The 23,426-nt window shown below is 39.0% G+C and overlaps 1 protein-coding gene across 1 annotated transcript in view; it reads right to left on the reverse strand.

Annotated features, from left to right (window-relative positions):
* Positions 1-14,067, reverse strand: part of DICER1 (dicer 1, ribonuclease III) — a 69,035-nt gene extending 54,968 nt beyond the window's left edge. Inside the window, exon 1 of the mRNA XM_061463915.1 lies at positions 13,926-14,067. The gene's annotated coding sequence lies outside the window, so the exon portion shown is untranslated. The remainder of the gene's footprint in view (positions 1-13,925) is intronic.
* Positions 14,068-23,426: the final 9,359 nt, after the last annotated feature.

The raw sequence follows: 23,426 nt of genomic DNA on the forward strand, positions 1-23,426 counted from the left end.
AAGGCTTCTCACCCTACGTGTCTGCACATGTTCTTCCCCTGTAAAGAAGTTGCCAGCACACTACTGGAATTTTCTTTCATGTGAAGCTGGGTTGAAGTCAATATTAAGTTCAATATAATATGTGGTATAAAGACTATTTTTGCTCCAAGAAGACATCAAAAGCTGCTCAGATGCCACAGAATCAAATCTACAGAGAGATAATGGGACGAGTGGAGGATGAGAAGGGAGGAACAGGACATGACAAACAAAACCAAAACACCCCCTAATTTGTTAATTCTTACATTTTATTGGGGAAAAAAAACAACCAAACAAAAAAAAAAACGAGCCCCCACACAAACAATCCAATACTGAACCACTGGAAAGACATTTCCATAGCACCAGAGTATGTACGAGCATCTAAAGGTGTAGACAAAACCATCCCGGAATACAAACATTATTGCAAGAGCTCTCACACAAGATGAGGGACAGAATTTCCCACATTACAATTGCAAGACAAGAATACATGTGCCTGACTGTAAAATGATCTGAATTGATTCCAAAACGGAAAAAGCCATTAGAAAAGGAAATTCTTAGCATTTTATCCATCTGGGTAACCAACTTCGTGTGCAAAGCCATCAGAAAAAGCTTTTATGTGGAGCCAGTTCTTGTTTTGAGAGTCGAGAATCAACCTGGCCAGTGTTAATTATCTACATGACTCTAATCTCAAATTAACAAGTGCGGTGCATTCTGTAGCATTAATGGACCAATGCTAAAAAAACTGCATGATGAAGCACTTTACAGCTATTCCAGGTATTTTAAATTTCACCTTTATAAAAATTGAAATAACGTTTAACGTAATGCTTTCTATTTATTTGAGTCAAACTGAAAAGAACTGCTTTTATCACTTCTATTCCTACTGAAGCATTACGCTTCAGCACAGAAGCAGCTACTTAGATGATACATACCTAGTTGAATACAATGAACATCATGTTAATAAGCTACAGCATGTTATAGATACTGTTGTTTCCTTACATGTAAATATATGCATTTAGAATAGAACATTATTGTTTCTTTACATTCTTTACAGTTAAACAAACAAATATAACATGTTGGCAGGTCACATCAATTAACAATTTTTATTTATTTTAATGCATCAATCTTGCACTTTTCAATACTGCCCCATAAAGCACAGATTTACATACTGTATGTGGCCCAAAACTGCTGAGAAGTCATAGTTACTACATTTTTAAGAATATAAAGGCAGTAGCTTCATGTAGTATTTTCTTATTACAGTTATTTGTAACACTGTTGACCTTCAAGAACAACTGAGATGACACTGAAACTGATTCACATATATCCAATAATTTACCTGATGAAAAGACAGCCATGGGAGAGCTGAAGTCCCTGTCTGAGGTGAAGTGGCAAAAAAGTAACAGTACGTGATGAGACATGCTTGTTTTGACTCTTCTCAGTCCTGAGCTACATAGGTAAGAAAAACTGGAATAGTTTACAAAGATTTGAGGACTTCATCTTGTGCTGTATAATTCAAAAAGTTTTGACTAAAAAAAAAAAAATCCCTTTATTTTTAACAGTTGCCTTAAATAGAAGTCTTGGGTTTAAGAGTAAATACGGAAAAATCATGATTTGACTTCGAGAAATAAAAATACTCAATACCCAAAATACTCAATTGTAACAGCTTTCTCTCCCCATTATGTGGAATCATTGATGTCTAAAAAAATAACTGAGAAGCTTTAAATTTGGAAGCTTTTTTCCCCTCCTCCTTTAAAAGCTTTTCACATTCTGATCAACTATGAAAGCACAAGGTCAAACAGCCTACCGTGTTAGAGTTGTGATGTAACCCCTACCACCAACACTTGCAACTAAGCACTAGTAACACTTTCAGCGCAAACACAAACCAGAAAACTGACCCACTCCCAATTCAACCATTTGTCAATTTTCCACAGTAGCAGAACAAATGCAAGATGAAAAAGAGTAACTGAAGATAAAATAGGTATCCTTGAGAGATTTCTCTGAATTATATTATTAGGTATATTAATAGATATCTTTGCCTGATGCCAAGTCTATATTACAATTAAGAATCTCTTCAGTCCAGTGCAGACCAATTCAATACAATTTTTCACCTTAGCTCTGCACATTATATATATAGGAATGGATATTATACTATGTGGCTAATAAAAAAGAAACTAAGCTGCTACTCCTTGTTGAACGGTGTAAAAGCTTCAAAACCTGAGGGGCAAAGATAAGCTTATTTTTTAGCCTTCTTTTCTCAGAATTGAATGAAACCTATCACAGCATATAGGCAAAAGCATTCTCCAGTTATGCAAATGAAAGGATTGTTCCAGACATCAAAGCATGGTTTCTTGAATATGGCATTACTCAATTATTACTGAAGCAGGTTAGAAGGAAAGGTAATGAAATACTGCTGAAAAAAATCCACATTTTCTATATTATTCTCTAAAACCACTCAGGGTTGAAAAATTACGTTTTAAATGAGTTAATTCACTGTATATAATGCAGTTGAGGGTTTCTGACATTAGCTTGGGTTCTGGAAGCAATTAATACAGTACTGCACCTGTCAATTAATTCTTCTGCTGAGCACAACTCAATTTCCTATGGTTCTTTCCATTTCAGTGGCACAGTATTGCACTGAAAGTCAGACATACCTACAGGATTCTGGTCCATATCCATCAGCTGAAGTAAACTCCTTTATTCTGTAACGCTAAAATTCTCTAACACTGTAATTCTATCAGTCCTGAACTGCATTTTCAGGGCAGAACACAAATATACTAGTTTTAATTTCTTGTCTAAAACTATCACCATAGATTTTGCTTTACCCAGAATTACCATCTCCACAGCACTGGTTAGCAAGTAACAGTAGTATCAACAAAAAATATGAAGCAAAAGAATTCTGTCCTGTTCTTACCACACCAGTTGGAGTTTCTACAGAAGTTGTCAATCACTAATATAATCTAATTACCAGAAGTATAATAGCAGTCATTTTACAGGTTGCTTGATTGCAACAACATTAAACAGTCAACATCAAGCAACCATCAACAAAAAAATGAGGTGTTTTACTGTTTCATTAGTTCAGAGTTTTCAAGAAAAAATAAAAATAAAAAAAAAAAAAAAGCAGCCAAATTCTATGAGGTCTTCCTGACAGCTGCAACAGCAGAGCCTGAACCATCTCTGCTTTCTGCTGGTGTCCTAAACTTGTGCTCTGGGTACATTAAGTCCTACAAAAAAATAAGTGACAGCCTGACAGGTCCATTTGCTGCAGAAATCCTGGTGATTGACCAAACCCAGAAACAAGTGAACAAACAGAAGAGCTGGGAAATGACAGGAGAATCAGATAAGCAGAAGAACACGTCTCCACCATTTTGAATTTGGGAAAAGAAAAATAAGATTCACACACAATCTGATACAGTTATGACCGTATCCTTCTTTCAATCTGGGCAGCTCTGCAGACACTTTCAATAATTTCACTTAACGATGAGAACTGAATTAGGAGTACTTTCTTTCTCTCATTTATCCTTGCATTACCTTGCAGTTGACCAATTCCAGCAAATCAGACTGACTATGTAGCTATCCAGAGGTCAATCAAACCCAGACTCTCTGAAGAGATCCATAAAGCAGCACAGAAGGAGAGGGAGCAGAGCAGCTCTAATGAATAGGTAGCCTGTTAGGCAGAATCAGAAGAAACACTGCCAGCATTTAAATTTCAAAGAACTCAATCTAGTTATGAGGCAATCAAAGAAAAGGAGCAAGCTTCTGGAAGTAAACCAGAAAAACATGAACGCAATAAAAATCTTGGAAAATTTGAGATAATTCTGCTTATAAAAGGAAAACAAAAAAATTACTAAAAATCTTGAGACCAAATAATTGAGTTTTAAAGTATGGAACGACCAAGCATTTTAAGGTAAATTACCATTAACACCCCAATACAGCAAGCCTGATTAAATCAAAAGTATTAACACTCCATAATTTAATCTGGATTTATACTGGGAAACCTTACATATAATGTTTCTTATATGGCTAGCCTTTCTATCAGAAACATTTTGGTTTGCAGTTTTCTTGGCAAACAAGTGCTGCTACATTGACACTATTTACCTTGATTTGCAACTATCAAATACAGGCATCTGATTAATGAGGAAGGTAATGTCACAGCCATTATTAATATTCAAGTAATTATACCATTTAACTTATTAACTGGTATATTCTATTATGTAGTATAATTTTTCCCCGTGCTTATTATGCCTATTAAGGTGCCTTTGGAAAGAAGTTGCAACTCAATTAATGCAAATATATTTTAAAGTTATAATAATAATTAAAACTTTAAATTAGGCAAAATAAATATTTAAATACAACTGGCTTTCAATTTCATTGACTAATCATTTGCTTCTATCAGCTAATGAGCTGCCTTATTTGAGTAGGCATAAACAGATGTACCAAGATGCCTAAAGAGGCAGTAATCAATTAGTATGATGTTCAGAATGATTTAAGCAGAGTACATGCCTACCTAACTTTCAGAGATCTGAATGATTTCCCATTTCTTCCTTAGCACTTCTTTCTCAGCTGTATAAAGGAATCTCTCATTTCTCTTTAGTTAACAGATGAACAATACCTTTCTTGCACAATAAAAATCAAAAGTAGTATTTCTAGGAAAACTGCATAGCTACCTTTTGCCTTTTTAAAGGCTGAACAGACATACTTACTGAAAGACAGATGTAATTCCAACACTCAAAAGACCCTTTCCTTTTCTTCATAACTAGATGTAGTTAATTCAAAATTGACCGTTTTCATAATTTACAATTCAAGGTACTTCAGCATCTTTCAAACACATACTAAAACTACATGGTGGGAAGTAAAAAAAACCCAACAAATTAAACTAAAACAAATCCCAGGCTATTAAGTCTAGGCCTTTAAAACTTGCAATATAAAAATAGTTTTGAAATAAAATTTAAAAGGTATATTGAAGTAATTAAAGTTTGACTTGGCTGCACAGAGAAACTGAGACTAACCAACTAAGGCAACGAAGTTCATTCAAAAAGTACAAGTGCGTTAAACCCTGATGGGCAAGCTGTTGCTGAAAGACTGACCTTACATCCTCTCCAAGAGAGGATTAAACACAGAGCATATGCAGAATTTTAACATGCCATAATTTCACCAAATTGGCATTTCATTTTAGCACTCTCAAGTATGCTCATAAAAATCTGTGTCTGGCTGTACAAACTTTTCCAAAATAATCACAGAAGAATATGATCTCTGGTATAGACAGAATACAGAAAAGTCACTTGGTATTTTACCACTTTTCTTTCACTTTCACTCAGCAGTGAGACAAAATGCTGTATGACAAAGACTCCCAGATCACAGCTTAACATGCATTTAATATGGCATTGTTATACACACTCTTCTTCACCCTTCAACCTGCATGCTGCCTCAAGCCCTGTCTTACGCTGACACAACTGTTTCCAGGTAATTTGTGACATCTAGAGACAGACCATAACAGAATAAGGAAATCACACAGAATAAAATTGTTTCTAAGATTAATTAGTTTCCTTAATCCACTTTACCACATAATTTCAGAAATGCTTGCATCAATAAAGCTTAACAACAAATGCTTGGGGATACACAGGTCTTCTCTTTTAGGCAGAAATGCCATCTAAAATGCATGTCAAACTACCACCAAGATAGAGCTTGTGCACCTCAAATGCCTAAAAGGAAGAAGGATTTACTATTTGGAGTTGTATTTCCATGACTCTATCTGTCCTAAATAGAATACAAGTATTTTACATTAAACTTTTCTACATTTCTAATTAATCCTCTAGAAAGTATCATAATATCAAGTGCAAATACTCCTGCATTAAGTACTGGCTATTATTTCATATGAAAATTACACATCTGTCAACTAATATTCCTAGAAGTATTCCCATGAAATTAAAATCATAAATAGTGTTTATCCCATAAATCCCATGGGATACAAAAGCTTAGCCCACACTTTTAAGTGCTGAACTCATTACACTGAAAGACACATTGTTTACCTTTGGATATTCTTGATCAAAGATTTCGCATATCTTAACTGTACTACCACCTTTCAATGACATGTTTTCACAAAAAAATCAAAGTCAATTATCACCATAAAACCAAGTTTCACTTATTGGAAAAAACACATAGTATGGAAAATTCACATAACCTTAACCTCATCCCCAGTTCTGGTCTGAATGCACATTTATTGTGTGGGAAGAAACAGGATCTTGTTGAAGTTGGGGAAAAAAAAATTATAAAGTTTTCATAGTCTTGCCTCTCAACTAGTCCAACTTGTTACTTCTGAACTTCCCACATAATTATCTAAAGACATCTGTTGTGGAAGTGTGGGGTCCTTAAGCTTTGACTCTTTGATTTCAAATTAAGGATTACAGATCTCTACCATACTGGTGGTAAATAAAAACAAAGAACTCTGTAGTTTATTTTAGATTTTGTTTGGGGCATGTGGTGTGTTGGTTTGGGTTTTTTTGGTGGCTTGTTTTGGGTTTTTTTTTGTTTCTTTTTTTGGTCTTTTTGTTTTTTAAAAATCAGGACAGTGATTTGCCCTTCCCCAACTGAAGCCTAAGCACTGCTTTCAATAGCTTTTAAAGCTAATAAAGGTATGCCTGAGACCTTGAATACATGATTACAAACAAACCAAAAAAAAAAAACAACCAAACAAACAGGAATAAAACCCTCCATCACTTTCAAAAGAACAGGAAGCCGGATACAGGAAAACTTTTATTTTAGGCAGTTTCTTGCACAGCTCCCTAATTATGGAGTCACAACTACGAACTACTGCTAGACAAAAATTAGAGATTTTAAACTAGGCATAACTCCAGAACTGAATTTCCCAAGCTAAGAGCTAGAGTCTAAGTGTTCCATCTTGATTATTGCACTCTGATGGTTGTTACCTTTGTTAAAAAGCTGTTAAAAGCTCAGAATAGTAAAGAAACATAGTTATATTCAATTCCATTTTTATTCCATTTTCATTCCATTTTCATAACAAACCATAAGCTTCTCCTCCTCTCCCTCCCTTGCTTTGGTTCATATCCTGGATTTACTACAGCTGATTTTCATATACAAAACCAAAAGATTACTGTAATAGTACACCTTTTTATAACAGCAGGTATTAACCATAAGTAAAAAAGTAGAAGGTTAAGAAAAATATGAAACAACTGTTTAAATTCATAGGTGAGAAGAGAAACCAATATTCATAAAGGAAGACAATCAAGTGGAAAGTAGGATTTTGGGATCAGATTTTATGAGACTGCAGGTCCAATCCCATGGCAACCTAATGCTAGATAAAGTAACCCCACTCTCACTGCTCCTCCCCTCTAAACAGTTTTGACAGTTGTCTGAGTCTTTGGGAGAAAAATAGTTCAGCACACTAACAAGTGTTTTGGATTTTTTTTTTCTTGACCTAGGTAAGTTTTCTGCAAACTGAATTGAACAGTTGATGGCGATCAGATGAGCATTAGAGCTGGCATAAAAAGATGGCTGTCATCCATTTTGACAGCCACTAGACTGCCTACATTACAGAAACCAAGCAAATTGGATTCAAAGGGATTTTGACTGTCACTCAAAACCAGAGACCAGTTTCTCTTCTCTATTGCCAACTGTTGCTGAACTCTGTTACACTAATGACAATAAACCTGAAAATACCAAATCTTCTTGCTGTCTAGTCCAAAACTATTTGAAAGCCGCAAAAGTAAACACCTAGTGGCAGCAGATAGCAGTATCACAATGGATGGATAAAAGATTTTAACAACTGTTAACATTAGTAGCATTACTGGCATGCTACTCAAAATGCTTGCCAGAAATCAGCACCTGCTTCATCATTATGCCAGTCACTACATGCCTTAAAATCATCCAGTAATTCCTTGTAGATCCTCATCCACCGAGATAATAACCAGACAGTAAACAGCTTTAAGTCACAAATTTTGTCACTGAAAACTCACCTTCTACTCAGTTCAAGCAACATAGTTTTTAGACCTCCATTTTCCAGACAATTTAGTATTAATCAAGTCAGATTTCACCCGTCAACTTCTACACAGCAGAGCATTAACTATGCAAAGATTACCATAGCAAAAACTATTCCTCTCCTGGAAGTTGATCATGTGTTTCTAAAACTGAAGGAGCTAATGAAAGTATTTGGCATTCTTCCAGTCTTTTTTCAATAAACTACTTCAAAATAAAAATGCAGGCCTACATTGCCCATTAACTTCATCAAACCTACACCTTCTCCAGAGCTTTGTCACCTGTCACAGCTCAAGCTCTTCCCTCTCAAATCCTTCAAAATCCTTGAGTAGACTGTATAGCCACTATTCTTCAGAGGAAGATTTCACTAAGTCATGGTCTTTCTGATTACACAGTAAACAAATCAACCAACCTATTCAGCACATATACCCAGGTGTTCAAGTCTGTAGGTTTATTTTCTTTTTATTTATAACGTTTAAAGTATACAAAGAAGATGTTGCTTCTTGTCCTATCACAGCTTGCTATGCTGCTTTAGTGCCAAAAAAAGTCAAATTAGGAAGCTACTGCTGACAGTGTTCAATATCCTTTGGAAACAATGAAAAATGGAACACTCCTCTACCCCTTTTTACAAGTAGTAAAAAAACCACAAGGCAGTCCATAGGAATTTGTTTAATCTTCATAAGCTAACAGAAAATGCAGACCTCGCTTACAGGAACTATAAAAATAATGTGAAAGAGAAGGATAATCCCATGGCTCTTAGTAATATGCTTCTGTCACTTTCCTCTTGCAGTCTCTGCCATTCATGCTGACTATTCACTGAACTGGTAGAAAACACTCATTTCCTAGGGCCATTTTTTCCTCTTACTTTACCTCACAGAAACAGGAAAGTGTAAGTAGCAAGAAGAATACACACCCACCTTCCTGAGGACTCATAGAGCATACAGGAGAGGTTCAAACCTATGTCAGACAATACTGAAAGATGATCTTCAGTAACTGGAAAGGGAAAAGATCATGTCTTCCCTCCTCCCTCCCCCTCCCCCCCCCCCCCCCCCCCCCGGGGATTTTTACAGACCTCATATCACTTCTTAGTAACTTTACATAGAAAAGTTGACAATATATGCATTTAGCTTTAGCAGAAACAGCAAAAGCTTGTGGATCACTGAAAAAAATAGAGGCCAAAGCTTTTAGTCATATTTCTAAGCACTTTTTCATTTTATGTCCTCTTTCAAAAACAAAAGCCTGCTAGCCATTGACCATGAACGTAGCAAGGCAGACAGGACTGTCTGCTCAGAAATACAAAGCTTAAGTGAGAAACTGGAAGTCTTTACTTGAAATGGATCACAGGCACTAATATCCTGATCAAAGATGATCAAATACAATCAATGAACATTATGGATTCATAAAGCCATAATTAATAAGCCAGTATAAATACAACTCAATGTCTTAATGCACAGAGACAGGGTATAAGCATCTAAAAAGAGTCTCTGATTTAAGAACTTGAGAATTAAAGGAGGTGGTGAAAATAGAGATCCCTGAATTAACTTGCCAAAGATCAGCGACAGAAGTCAGGTCCTCTGAATCTTAGACAATGTTCTAACCACTAGATTACCTCTTGGCAACTTCATCTTTAGGTACATAAGCTTTGTTCAGTTCTTCTTGACCAAGAAAATACAGAGCCAAAGTCATCATAAAAAAGCCAGTAACAGTTTCAAGAAAGGTGTAAGCAACTTGATCTACATCAGAAACAAAGCAGACTTTGCAAACAAAAGAACAAAACATGAATTTCAAAGTTAGCAAGCCCAAACATGTTTGCATAGCCAGATCATCTCAATGGAGTCAAACAAATTAACTTTAAAAAGCAAGCTCCATTTCCCTCACTTCCTAAGGGGAGGAAATTTATGCTACCAATAAGTGGGCAGGTCTAAAACTACAAACTATAAACAGAATATTAAGAAAATTAATTAAAAGAAACCCTAGACCCTTAAGTTTAAGGAGACTGATTTTTTTTAACCATTACCTACCTATTAGCATCTCTGCTGAGAAAAAGGCTGCTACATGGCTTGACAACTTATGAGGAATCAGATTCCAAAAGAGGAGACTGGCACTGGAAACTGGGTTTTAATAACAGTAAGCGGTTTTGTTTTCTTTACAAATGAAAAACCAAGATGATACTGATGAGCAATTTAAAATAAAAAAAAAAAAATCCCAATGCCTGCTAAAATAGTCCCAACCTGACCATCACTTTTTTCAACCAATCCTAAAGCCAGCAGCCACTCTGCTGCACACTTACTCGGTGAACCTAAAGGAACTGATCCTTTATGAAGAGCAACAGAACATGCAAAACATGGGTACAAACTGATCATGCCAACTTAAATGCCATAAGTACTGAGCAAAAGAGCAGAGGAAACCAAGCTTTTCTACAATACTATGACGCATTAGCAAGGATCAAGAGAGAACACTTTCGGTTCTTTTTCCAGGACTGAAAAGTAACATCTGTGCCAACAGAAACAAGATTCATTAATGGGTTGCGTTTCAGTAAAAGTCGTGTCAAACAGTACTGAAGTCTCTTAGATTCAGATGTATTTATGCAAGAAGTTGGAGAATATTGCTCTTCCTTCTTTTCCCACCTAAGGACATTTCAACACCTTCAGCTGTCCGACAATGCAAGTAAATTCCTAGACAGTAGTTTCAGTATTCTGCTTCATGACTCCAAAAGCTGCAGGAATTTGAAGGTGACAAATGTCACTTAACTAATACAATCTGCAATATAGAGCAAAAACAACATGGGAATTTGAGATGTACGTGCAAGAACTACTAAAACCAAGAGCTCAGCCAATACAGTATCATGGCATACATTAAAGTGGGCACTGCCTTGTCCTGTGCATTTTGTCTTTTAGAGTGATTATTTTCATTACATCTCTATATGTAATATCCCCCCAAATCATCAACACAATCTGAACATCAAACCTTGTATCCCTACCAAAGACTGCAGTAACTTCGGCTAAACTTCTAGTTTTTTCTATATATCAGGATTTTTGCTCTTCTGGTTTATTGCAATACATATGGAAGTCATGAAAGTCATGAAAGGCTAGAGGATGAAGACACCTGGGAGGCGTAAAGAAAAATCATGCCTTCTCTACTCTAATCATTCTTAGCCTTCAGGGTAGAGTGTTCTAAAAGCATACTGCACAGAATTATAGAGAAGCTCCTATTCCATACAATACTATAATTATAATTGCTTTAAAGGGAGCCACTTCCTCGGGGGAAAAAAAATAAATTGAAATTTCTGTGCTATCAGTCAGAAGAAATTGCTGTTGAACATATGACGGCGATGGGATACAGATGATCAGTGGTTACACTGCCAGGCATTAGGATATAAGAACTATCTCACTGTTCTGCCAACAACCTATCAAGCTCAGTATACTCCCTAGTTAGTACCACCTACATCAGAGGGAAAAAACCCAAACCAAACCAACAAACAAAACAAAACAAAAAACAAATAAACAACACCACCACAAAAAAAAACCAAAAACAAAAAACAAACCTTAGGTTTTCTTACAGAGAATTAGGGAATGATGGAACAACCCATCACAAAGTGTCTGACCTTCTATCTGCTGCCTGACCAATCAGATTATACCCTGAAGTAAAATTCCTGTCTGTAGTCTTAGCACTTCCTATAATGCTTGTCATCCCTAAAGCATACAATTATTTTCAAAAATCTTCCTGAACTCTTGCTCTCACTTATATTCTGCAGCTTATCCAAAGAGAAATCAAGTGTTTCAACTGCAAGTTCTCTACATTCATTTTATTAAATAGGTCCTTACTTTTTGAAGAGGGATACACATTTTTGTATTTGGTTTTGCTAGTAATTTGCAGTTACAGATCAGTGTACATTTAATCTGTTCATACTGAAAGTGAACATGAAGTGGAGATACTACCATCTGTGCTAAAGCAACTTTGTGCAATCCATTAACTTTTCCGAAAAACAGGAAAAAGTACTTTAGAAATTAGTGCGGAATTAGAAACATCTTTTTGGCTTCCCTCTGACAGTAACCAATGGATGACATATATGAAGGAGTATAATAGCAGAGCAAGCGGGAATACCTTCCACTAACCAGTCACTCACCATGGTGTTTGTGGAGTCCGAGAAGATCCTCCTGTGTTTTGATAGGCTGATGATTTTTCCTACAAATTAATTGTTTCAACTTCCTTGTAAACTTCTCCTGCAACACCTGGTGTTTTAGTTACACATGGTATAAAGGAGCATCTCCTTTTTTTTTAATGTCTGTTATCCCTCCACTGGTACCTTTTTCCCTGGGTGAAAAGCACTAGTCAATTTTTGATCTCTTATTCTTTTAGGCTAGTACAACTTTTTTTTTGAGGTAGAAAAGAGGTAAAGGGAAAATATCCAAACTATACTTAGTATTAATCATATGGCCCCAGAATGGATTTATACTGTGACATACTGATGCCACTTTCTTCTCATGTAATCATTAACTGTAGCATTATTTAATTTTTGACTGCTGAGTACTGAGCTGCTGCTTTCACAGAACTGTATCACCAAGGTGCTTTCATGAACTGCAGTAGCTAATTCCAAATTCAGCACTTCGGAATAAACATGTATTTTGTTAATCCTGGGGATTAATAAATAACAAACCAATGATTATACATGCATTTTCCAGCCTAGTAACATCTTCAAAGCTTATTTAACCACAGTGTATCTTGTAGAGACAGACAATGGGAAAGACCCTCTTAAGGGAAGAATTTAGGAGAATAATTATGGCATAATAAAAGTCAGTTTCCATTTGTATCTATATCAACCTGTTAAAACAAGCACTACCTAACCTACTGAACATACACATGCAGTTTGCACTTCATCAGAGCATCCAAAATCCCTTATTAAAAGTGTAAAACAGTGTACACTAAGTGTCTGTAAAACTGTTTCGATTTTTTTCATTTTGTTTTGTTTCTCTAAATGTGATTATCATCACCCAGCCTACACACTTTTACCCCTAGAGCCCACCACGTAACTCAAAGTTCTTCATCAAAAATAGTCAAAACTGCTCATCTGAAGTGCCAATCATCCTCCAGACTTTTAACAAAGTTAACTGAAATACTAGAAGTCTCACTTTTTTAAAACAATAATATCTGGTTAATGACAATACACAAATTTTTTTTTTCAGATGTATTACAAACCATTTTGTATTCATTCGTGTTTTTTTAGATTACCTAATAGAGCAACAAACTCCAGTGCAAAATCCTTCATCTTTGTAACCTTTTATTTTTCAAGGTAAGGCCACACAACGAAAGATCTGTATTAATCACGCCGCCACTATGTTTTTTTCACTCCATGTACTGCTTTCATTTAAACTGGAAGAGGACGGAAAGGAAGCAAAGAGAAGAGCTACGAGTTTCCTACACGGCCTTTAACGTGAGCACAGCAGAGTGGAAACTATTTTACTACCCTGCACGGCTTTCGCGAGCCTACCACGACATGGCAGAAGGGCTCCAAAGCCCCCCGGAAGGCCAGGTGCCAGCCCCCAGAGCGCCCGCCTCGGCGTGGCTCCGGCGCGGTTGCCTGAGGGCGCAGAGCCAGAAGAGACAAAGCCGAGAGGGGCCAGAGCGCAGCCCCCGCCACCGCCCCACACGCGAGGCCCGGGCCCTGCCGGCGCCGGGGCCCGCGGGCAGTTGCCAAGACCGAGCCCGGAGGCCGGTGCTAGCAGCCCCGGGACCCGCTGGGACAGGGACAGAGGCAGGGCAGACCTAACCAGGCTCTGACGGAGAGAGAACGAGGAGGGAGCTACTGCTGCCATCCCAGCCCGGTCGGCAAGGGCGCTGGGGCTGCGGGAGCGCCGACACCCGCGCTTGGCAGCCATGCAGCTCCCAGGGCGAAGGGCAGGCGAGACCGGGCCGCCATCTCCTACCTGCTCGGACGGGACCCAGCCCGGCGCTTCCCTGCACTACAGGCCGCGTCTCATTGTGCTGCTGCTGCTGTCGCCGCCGCCGCCATTTCCCCGCCGCCGCCGCCTCACTCCCCCCAACTGTCAGGCTCCTCCATTCACCTGGGCCCGGGACAGCCTCCTCCTCCTCCCCCTCCCTTCCCCCTGCGCTGCCGGCTCTACGCAAACGGAGCACCTCCCCCACCTCTCCCACTCATACCAACAGAGGCCGCCTAGCGCCCGCAACGCAAGCCAGTTCCGAGAATTCCACCCTGCGCCGCTCACACGCTCCGCATCCCGACTCTATGAAAGAAGCCAGACAATTGGTGGCGAAAGCCGGGTAAAAGGTGAAAGGTTCATAAGGCAGCCAATGGGATAGCGGGATACAGCCACGACAGGAGAGCCGCCGGGTGGTCTAGAGGCTCACGTGCGTGCGCACTCCCTTCCCCCCACCGAAGGATTGCCAGGCTCTCGGTCCCCGGCGCTATCCCCGCGCACGCGCTGAGACGGGTCTCGCGAGCGCGGGAGCGGCGGGCGGCAGCGCTGGGGCGGTGGCGACTGTACCCGCCATCTTGGGGGGAGGGGAGGCGCGGTTAAGAGCTGCCGAGGCCTCCTGCAGGGTAGCGCTCTTCCCACGGAGGCAAGAGCGAGCAGAGCTGGCCTACCGTGGGGCTTCAGAAAGCCCTAGGAGATAAGGCGATCCTTTTGGCAGCGTCTGAGCAGAACCGTGCTGGGTCATCGCTGTGTAACAAGATCCCACCTTTCCATACTTGCAGGCGGTCATTTCCATCAGGAATGTTCTTCCTGCCAAAGGCAAAGGGCTGCTTTTCCACCAGGGAGCTGGCTCGCTCAGCTGTTGTTGGTGCTAAGCCCAGAAGGTGGAAGAGAAGGCTACATGGAGACCTCATAGCAGCCTTCCAGTATCTGAAGGGGGCCTATAAGGATGCCTGGGAGGGACTCTTCATTAGGGACTGTAGTGATAGGACAAGGGGCAAGGGGTTCAAACTTAAACAGGGGAAGTTTAGATTGGATATAAGGAAGAAGTTCTTTAAGGGTGGTGAGGCACTGGAATGGGTTGCCCAGTGAAGTTCTGAACGCTCCATCCCTGGTGGTGTTCAAGGCCAGGTTGGACAGAGCCTTGGGTGACATGGTTTAGTGTGAGGTGTCCCTGCCCATGCCAAGGGGGTTGGAACTAGATGATCTTAAGGTGCTTTCCAACCCTAACTATTCTATGAAGAAAGGACCACTGGAGGTGGTTGAGTTTGTGTACTCCCCAAGCAGCATCTGCTTTTGCCATTGTAAGTGCCCTTTAAACAGCTAAACACTTAAACCACTTTTTTAAGTGCCCAGATTAAACAGCTGATGTAGGCTAACTCTTTTCTGCTATCAATCCCTTCAGCCACAGGTGAAGAACCAAAGGGAAACGTGATGCCAAAACAGGGCAACATAATTCTCTTATGTCTCTACTGTTGCCATTTTCCAGCTTTTATTTTCATTACAACTGACATAAAAGTCTGAAAGCTGCGTCGTTAGGAAACTGGGGAAATGTAAGACAATGAGAAGGCTCTTACAAGACTGCCATGGAACACTTGATGTAGAAGGTTCAGGTGTAAGTGTGAATAACTGATTGCTAAGGTAGGACATAGGGCTGGAGTGAATTAGTTTACAAGAACTAGCACATGTGGAGGTACCTTACGGATTTTTTTTAATTCCAATCTCAGTTAATTCTAATTCCATCATTCCCATCTCCCATAGCATCACCTACCAGCATCATTCTCTTTGTGACTGGTGAGAAAACTGAACCCTCCTCACAGAGATGTAGTTAATAACCAAACCTGCAGGCTTGCTTACTGCATGACTTGGATCCATAGCTGCAGCCTGGACCAGATAGATGCTGTGGGCAAGCAATGAAACAGGTAATTCTTGAAAATGTGGAGTTTGAAATCACATACAAAAGGTGAGACATTACCTGGACTTGTGTAAGACAATGTCCCGCACAACATCCTTGTCTCTAAACTGGAGAGGCATGGAATTGATGAATAGACCACTCGGTGGATAAGGAATTGGCTTGATGGTCACATCTAGAGAATTGTGGACAATGACTTGATGCCCAAGTGAGACCAGTGACAGGCAGTGTCAAGGTCCATACTGGGACTGGCCCTTTGTCAGCAACATGGGCAGTGGGATTGACTGTGTCTTCAGCAAGTTTGCTGATGGCACCAAACAGTGTGGTGTGGTCAACATGCTGGAGAGAAGGGATGCCATTCAGAGGGACCTTGACAGGCTTGAGAGGTGGGCCAGTGCCAACCTCATGGAGTTCAACAAGGCCAAGTGCAAGGTCCTAAACCTGGGCTGGGACAATCCCAGGCACAGCTACAGGTTGGGCAGGGAAGAGATTCAGAACAGTCATGTGGAGAATAACTTGGGGGTGTTGGTCAATAAACTGAACATGAGTTGGCAGTGTGTGCTCGCAGCCCAGAAAGCTAACCATATCCTGGGCTGCATCAAAAGGAGCGTGACCAGCAGGTTGAAGGAGGCAATCCTGCCCCTCTACTCTGCTCTTGTGAGACCCCACTTTCAATGCTGCATCCAGCTCTGCCTCCCAGCATAAGAAGGTTGTGGACCTGTTGGAGCAAGTCCAGAGGAGTCCACAAATCAGAGGGCTGGAGCACCTCTCTTATGAAGACAGGCTGAGAGAGCTGAGCTTGTTCAGCCTGGAGAAGAGAAGGCTCCAGGGAGACCTTAGAACAGCCTTCCAGTACCTAAAGGGAGCCTATGAGAAATCTGGGGAGGGACTTCTTACAAGGGCATGTAGTGGTAGGACAAGGGGAATGGCTTTAAGCTAACAGAGGGAAGATTTAGATATTAGGAAGAAAATCTTTACTATGAGGGTGATGAGGCACTGAAACAGGTTGCCTGGAGAAGTTGTGGATGTTCCCTCTTTGGAGGTGTTCAAGGCCAGGTTGGAAAGGGCTTTTAGCATTCTGACCTCGTGGGAGGTGTCCTTGCCCATGGCATGAGGGTTGGAGCTTCATAATCTTTAAGGTCCCTTCCAGATCAAACCATTCTATGATTCTATTACTCTATGAAAGTTCTTTGGCCTAATGTAAGTCTTGATCAATCATCAGAGAGATGAAGGCAGTAATCACATTCCCAAATAAATGGTAGTTTATGGAACCAAAGTGGGGGAATCATTCACCTGAATATCTACCTGTCGGTTACAATAGTAATGGAGCACAAAATTGCATCTTCATCCTGAAGAGCTGTATTTGGAACTGACCATGAAAAAACTGCCTCTGATTGAAATCACGCTGTTCTTCAATGAATTGCACTCATCTTTTCGCAATGTCAGTGAATGTTTGTCAGTGTCAGTGTTTGGATCTTCAGATTATCCTCTCTGTATGGAGAGGTTACATAAACTTGCACAGGGACTGGAGATCATCCTTGCTGCCCACTAAAGAGGAAGACTACGACCATAAATGCAATACAAGGCCATTTCTGGCCAGCCGCTCTCCTTTCAAGCTGTGCTGAAGGCAGTGTGTATGCAACAGAAGATCTGCCACTGTAGCTCTTGCCTCCCTCATTCCTCTGTACTCTGTCAGGGACTTAGTGTCTTCCTTCATATAACTGTGCCTACAAAATCAGTATGAGATAAAGCTAAGTGGAGCACTCTGAGGTTCATTTAAACCAACCTTAGTAAAATTATTTCAGATTAAAAGTGATATAGAGGCCCATGGTATTATCAAATTTTTTTCTTGGCTCAAACTTCTATTGCTATTTAGAGCATGTCTTCTGTAATGCCCATGTTGTTAAATATTACAGCATTAGGTATTTTTATAGCATTGAAGGAGCATCCTTCTGGTTTTTATGGATGGAAGAATAATTATATACTGTGACAAAAGCTTAGGAAGAGGAGCAGCTGTTCAGTCTTATCCAGTGGGAGCTGTCAGAACATATGAGTCTATTTTTCCAATTTTTGCTGAAGTACTGAAAGAAATTGGCATTCTTGATTTTTCTAGCATAAAATAGAGCAGAGAGAAACCCTCCCTAATCCTCTGCAGGCCATGATTAAATAGTGAATTTTATCCAATTCAAGTAGGTTCAAAGAGAAGGCAAGCAGAATAGTTAAAACACAGAAAACAAAACACATGAATGCCAGGAGAATTCTGGAAGTTATTTTGATACATAAAAAAAGGGTATCTTTCTCCACAGTTACTTCCTCCCTGAGCCTGCCTGCTGGGAGGAGTTTTTTATTTAAAAGCACATTAGCATAAAATTTGTGCTCTTCCTTATTATTCTATCACCACTATCCTGTCTCCATTATATGAAAGAGATGTGTCCTATGCTTGTGTAGTGACAGCTAACTTTCAGAGTTTAAGCCCAAAGGAAAAAAAATTACATTTATGTTGATTTCACAAATTTCTGACAAAGATTTTTAAAGTAAGATGAAGTCATCAATATGATATACCAAAAAATGCACATATTTCACACTGCTTGGCATTCAATGTTTGGTAAAAACCACAAACAGGCCTTTGGATGAAAAGAATAGAATAGCCCAACTAATTAAAATCCAGAGCAGGAGAAGTAATAATGTAACAAATTACAACTTTCTCCATATCTTTAGTACTGGAAATACTGATTTTTAGGGGATAACTGTGATAAAGCAACAAGAAAACAGAGACATTTATCTCCCCTTTAAAAAAAAATAAAAATCCTATCAGTAATAGATGGATGTGTGTGTCTGTATGTGTTCTGGTTTTTGTTTTTTTTTTTTTTTTCCTGTTGGGGAAGAGTGAAGAAAAAAAAATCCCTTTGGGTTAGAAATGAGGAAAATTACAACTAAAAGAAAATAAATCACTATGTTACAAGTACTTTTCTTTGTTCATGCTATAGAACTGTGTAATCATGCCAGTGGACACCAGGCTGTGTGCTTTTTTGGCTCTACACGTCTCATCAGGTTCTGAAATGGACTCTGAAGAGATTCCTTCCCATGAGATGATGGTGACCTCTCTTGTTCTGTCCTGTTGGTACCAGCCATGATGCTACTTTGTTACTGCATCACACACTATTTCAATAATGCACTTGGAAATGAGCTGACAGTTACCAGAAAAATACGGGCCAGAGTGTTGCGTTCAAGTTTCTGGCCAAGAAAGGATGTGTCCGTCCTGCACTCCACTTGACAAAGTTTAACTTAAGACTCCTCTCAGACAGTCCCTTGTCTGGCTACCAGATCTTCAGTTCATAGCTGTGAATCACTGCAGAAAAGAGCAGTTGCAAACATTTGAAACCACAGTGCTAAATAATAACACCTGCAATGTATTATGAGAAAAAGCTGCCAGTATGATTTTAGAGGAAGAAGTTGGAAGAAGGAAAGAAAAAGCCTATTTTGCAAAGATTCCATTCCTAAAACTGGAGCTTAGATTTTAAACAGGTGTTAGATTGCACAAACATGTTTTTACCCTCACCTATTTTAAAGGGGGTTTGGGTGTGCTTTCACAGTTCAATGACCCAGACTTTACAACTCCGATTAAGGGTGTTTTCCCTGGTGCAAGAGAAACTTCAGTATTTTTAACTGCTTTAGTGTTGGGGGGGAGGGTAGGAGGATGGGGTAGATGGAGGGTGCTGTTGTCCTTTTTAAACTGCGGGTTTACATTTTAAAATCAGTATAAAAAATGGGATATCAACTCATTCACTCTTCCTATGCAGAGACAAGGCATTGGTGACAAATGCCTAAAAAAAAGTGTTGCTGTGCCTGAAGGTGGAAAGCCATTGCTCTGCAGAAGCACAACTGTGAATGTCTTTCCATCCACCACTGACTTAAGCAAGTCATGTAACTTCTGCATTTCACAAGCATCTGCAATGACACAGTGCAACAAATCTATCATACAACAATTAACAAAAGTTCCTAATATCCTTGAAATATTTTTTTAAGCTCCTTTTTGCCTGAGAACTAAGAAATACCACTTTGCAATGTCCAATGTCTAGATATACTTAGCTGTTGTATTTATCCTTATTCTTGCTAACATGCAGAAAATACTACAAGCAAAGTGATAAATCAGTTTCCCAGAGTACAGATCATCCATAAAAAAGTAATGCAAAAATAATCAATTCAAAGTATTTACAGCAGATGGAGCTATATATTTTGCTTTGATCATATGTTACATGGTACTCCAAGGTAAGGCATATGGTTTGGCAAGGATAGAGAACTGCCTGGGGTGCCATCTAACCAAGAAGTGGAGTTAGGCACTAGAAGGCAATTCATAAATGTATTGTAATTAACTTCTGGAAATAATTGTTGTAACATCAATAGAAACAGCATCTTAAGATTATTGCTGTATATTGGTATCTTAATAGAAGTCACTGCTCAAGTCTAAGGCTTCATTATATCTGCCCAGTGATTTGAAGGAATTCCTGTCCCTGCTGGCTTTTGTTTATCGATCACATAAAATAAGCCCTGAAGAGAGAACAACGGTTTCAGTACACGCTACCAACCAGAATATATATGAGATGTTCATGGGTCATACTTGCACGGTCTGGGCTCCTACACAACCAAAGTGTGCATACTGGGTACACACACTGGCGTATAGTTCTTTATCTGAAATAAACACCATGCTTATTTTTACTGCTGCCATGATCCAGCTGGGTATGTTTCCTACGCTGCATCTGCATCTTGTCTAAGCTACAAAACTTCTGTTTACACAGCAAGAGTAAGGGAGATTATTTTTGCAGTTACTATCAGAATGACTTTTATCCCAGTGCTGTTAAATCAAGTCCAACAATTCCTATCTTACTGTGTTTGAATTTGAACTGAAGTTTGGATCCCGTATGCTTGTAAAAGCTTACTCTACTCCCCTGTTCTGAACTGAACCATTTTACATGCTTGAACTTCACTCCCCACAGTCCATGTGAAAATTCCTAACCACAGTGTCAGCTGCAAAAAAATAACTGAAATTAAAAAAAAAAAAACAAAACACAACCAACCAACCAACCAAAACCCCCCAAAAACCCAACATCACGACCATTTTATTCTCTACTGCAGCATCCGCTTAAGTGATACTGGAGTGACACAAGTGATACTTGTGACACCAGTAAAAGTAACTAAGTAACTGGTCTGAAATTGTATCTAGAAACTTCAAAGATACAGGACTGAAGAAATGGTAGATGTCCCGACCCTGGAAACATTCAAGGTCAGGTTGGACAGGGCTATGAAGCAACCTCATCTAATGGAAGGTGTCCCTGCTTACTGCCGGGGGGGGGGTTGGGGGGGGGGGGGGAGGGGGTGTGGAAACAGATGGTCACAAGATTACCTTTGGTGTGGTCCCTTCCAACCCAAACCATTCCATGATTCTATGACTCAGTATGTCAGCACTGCTAACAGGACTGGACCCAAATACCCCAAATTCTCAACAGCATTATGAATATCCTCTTACCACTTACAAGGATTAGGTGTGGGAGAGGATGATCCAACAGGCAGGCACCAGCTACTCCAGCTGTTGTGAGAAATGCACTCAAAGCATTTGAGGTGGTTGATTTTGTAGAAGGAACAGAAGAATATTTACAATTCCTAAAGCGTGATGACCACCAAACTTTTAGAGAAGCAGCACTCCTCCTCCCTTCCCCATATCCTATATATACTCTATCCAGTTTAAATATATTTTTCATCATCATGGGGCTCATTCTGAACTGTATTGCATCTCTGTTGTACTTTATTTTCATTTTCTCATATACTGTAAAGTGAATTAAGGTGTAGGGGGAAGGACATAGTAAATAGGAATCAGTACTGCACCTAGTAATCTGCTAATCCATATGTCTAAGCATTTATATAGAAACACACCAGATAAACTGCATTGTAAGAACAGTCAGTAATTAAGCATAACTGGTTTTGTAATCTTTCCTATGGCTTGCCTTTATAATGCCTATTTCTAGGCATTGGTAAATTAATAAATCTTCACCTTTATAAAAATTAAAAATTAATTCTGTTTGTTGTCTGGAATAAAAGTTTAGATTCTTCCCAATCTTAAAAGTCACTTTCTGGGTAAGTGGAAAACCAATGCACTTTATGAATTTGCTGTGTTTACTTACTAAGATCTTCTCAGCTAAAAAGTGAGAAATATTTCTGGGCATGAAAATGAATAAAACCCAATATAATATATAAAGTATGTACTATACATAATACAAAAAATGTAATTTATTATTACATTATGAATAATAATTTTTATTTTTTTAATAAGAACTAAATGGTGATCTCTTCTGAACTGTTTGAAGATATTTTCTCATGAGGAAAAGGACAAAAGCACAGATAACAGATCGTATACAGGAAGTCTGTCCATTTATTTCAAAATTGGAGATTTTATAAAATAAATTGGAACTATTCACTAGTAAATACTATTCTTATTATGTCATAACGGTGTCTAAAAACATTTTTTTTGGTAGTGTACCAACTATACAGAAGAATATATTTCTTTCTCACAAAAATTAGCTTTGAGCAACAAAGTGCAAACACTCAATACATACCGACTGAAAGCATTCAGAAGAAATGTATTTGAAAGTACATTAAAATGCATCTCCTTCAGTATATCTTTTAGTACCACTCAGATCCTCCCAGCATTTGTTCTCATTTAAATAACTATCATTCTTCACCACTTGCCAAAGAGAAACATTTCTTTTAAATACCACATTCCTTATGAATTATTTCTCCAGGATAAGAAGTCCCTCATTAGCTCTTTAGCAAACTAGCATTCCAGAGTACACTTTAAACTGGAGAACTTTAACAAGAAGGGTAAAAAAGTTTATTCAGCTTTTTATACAGCAGAATACAATAGCACAGTGGTATGCCTACTAAAATATTTTATTTAAAACAAAAGAAGTCTAATTTTTATGACAATAAAAATATACTTATTTGACCTGTGTTATTTGACACAAAAAGGTGACTGCATTATTTCTCTCAAAGAAAATGAGCAGCATAGAATTTGAAAGTGACTTGATTTAAATCAAACTGGTAATTCCTAAGTAAACAGCAGTGATTTTCTCTTACAGTCTTAATAATGGCCATTAATCAGGATCTCCCTGTACAAATTGGTCCCCAGACACAGAGCAGATCTATTCCATGAATCAAGGAGATTCCAGGAAGGCCCAGTGAAAGTAATAAAACTACTTGGGGAATAAAACATTACCTGAACTAATACAGCAGTGAGGGCAGGATCAATCCTTTTCTGGAATGGTAGGTTTTAGTATTTCTCACTGAAGTAAAATTATTTGTATTGTTCCTTCTAACCTTTTCATGACAAAAGAAGTATATTGATCACTTGAGGGCCCATTTTATGTTCAGAGAGATTCCCCTCATGGTTAGAAAATACTACAGGTCTCATTTTCCAATATCAGCAGTAGCAGCTGCCTGGAAAGGAGTCATCAAAAGTGCCACTGAGGTGGAAGTAAGTTTCCCATGTATAACATTTAGAGAAGAAATATTTTGATGTTCCACAATTT

This window comes from Pezoporus flaviventris, unplaced genomic scaffold, assembly GCF_033815535.1.
Source record: "Pezoporus flaviventris isolate CSIRO_AGI_PZ_B2104156 unplaced genomic scaffold, CSIRO_AGI_Pfla_v1 ptg000036l, whole genome shotgun sequence".
Lineage (NCBI taxonomy): Eukaryota > Metazoa > Chordata > Aves > Psittaciformes > Psittacidae > Pezoporus > Pezoporus flaviventris.